The 1,698-nt window shown below is 40.6% G+C and overlaps 1 pseudogene; it reads left to right on the top strand.

Moving 5' to 3' along the window:
* Positions 1-482: 482 nt before the first annotated feature.
* Positions 483-1,403, top strand: Esd-ps4 (esterase D, pseudogene 4; annotated as a pseudogene).
* The last annotated feature ends 295 nt before the right edge of the window (positions 1,404-1,698 follow it).

The raw sequence follows: 1,698 nt of genomic DNA, 5'->3' as shown, positions 1-1,698 counted from the left end.
AGAACCCCCAGAGCTTCCAGGGACTAAGTCACCAACCAAACAACTTTATGTTTTATTTTTATCTAAATTATTATATTTCATACACATATACACACTTAAACATACCTTCTTCATTCATCATTCATACACAAATGTCATTCATAGGCAAATGGATGGAACTGGAAAATATCATCCTGAGTGAGGTAACCCAATCACAGAAAAACACGCATGGTATGCACTCATTGATAAGTGGATATTAGCCCAAATGCTCGAATTACCCTAGATGCACAGAACACATGAAACTCAAGAAGGATGACCTTCACTCCTTCTTTAAAAGGGGAACAAGAGTACCCTCGGGAGGGACTAGGGAGGAAAAGTTTAGGACAGAGCCTTAAGGAACACCCATTTAGAGACTGACCCTGGGCTCCCAGAAACCAGGAAAGGGAATAACAATTGAAATGCAAATAAGATCTAATGAGTTCAGAACCTCACCAAGGAAAAGAATGGCGCTAAAACAGATTTCCAGCAACAGGTGCTTTGGCGGGCTCCAGAAAGTTTTCGAGCATAGCAGTGTTGAGCTGAACTGTAAAATGAAATTTTCTATCTACCTACCACCCCAGGCTGAGAGTGGAATGTACCCTGCACTTTATTGGCTGTCTGGTTTAACTTGCACAGAACAAAATTTCATATAAAAGTCTGGCTATCAACAAGCTGCCTCAGAGCATGGCCTTGTGGTCATTGTTCCTGATACCAGCCCCCGTGTCTGCAACATTAAAGGAGAAGATGACAGCTTGGACTTCTGCACTGATGCGGGGTTTACGTGAACACCACTGAGGATCCTTGGAACACTAACTACAGAATGTAATCTTATGTAACAAAGGAGCTTCCACAACTCATAAATGCCAATTTCCCAGTGGACCCACAGAGGATGTCTATTTTTGGTCACTCCATGGAAGGACACAGAGCTCTGATTTGCACTTTGAAAACTCCTGGAAAATACAGATCTGTGTCCGCATTTGCTCCAATTTGCAACCCTGTGCTCTGTCCTTGGGGCAAAAAAGCTTTTAATCGATATTTGGGACCAGATCAAAGTAAAAGGAAGGCATATGATGCGACCTGTCTAGGGAAGTCCTACTCGGGTCCAAGGGAAAGATGACGAGTTCCTCTCAGATGGGCAGTTACTCTCTGACAGCTTCATAGCTGCCTGCACAGAAAAGAAAATCCCTGTTGTTTTTAGGCTACAAGAGGCTTATGATCATAGCTACTACTTCATCGCAACCTTCATCACCGACCACATCAGGCATCATAGCAAGTACCTGAATGCATGAAGAGCTTCAGACAAGAGAATCTCATCAGGATGATAAAAGTTGGAATCAACAGGATTGCTGACTAAAAGAATTCGATTTCCTTTGAAAAGATCATGCTCCTGCAGTTGAATCACTTTTCTGAATAAATATATCAAACTTTCTGGTTTAAAAAAATGCAAACAAGAAGTACTCAAGTTAATAAAGATGGAGGGAAAAAAGACAACTTTTTCTTTGAACCCATCCAATAAAAAAGGATGAAAAGCAAATAATCTCTATGTTCTCTATATTTCGAATGCTTTAGAATGTGTAATGGTTGATATTCCATTACATCTCACAGACTTCCTAGATACTGTTCCCACCAGTGGGAAATATTTTGTAATGCTTTTGACAATTATGTGATGTAATTGTAATG

Source organism: Rattus norvegicus, chromosome 14 (genome assembly GCF_021556685.1).
Source record: "Rattus norvegicus strain SHRSP/BbbUtx chromosome 14, alternate assembly SHRSP_T2T, whole genome shotgun sequence".
Classification (NCBI taxonomy): Eukaryota; Metazoa; Chordata; class Mammalia; order Rodentia; family Muridae; genus Rattus; species Rattus norvegicus.
Note: the sequence above shows the minus strand (reverse complement) of the source record. Positions and strands in the feature narration are given on the sequence as shown.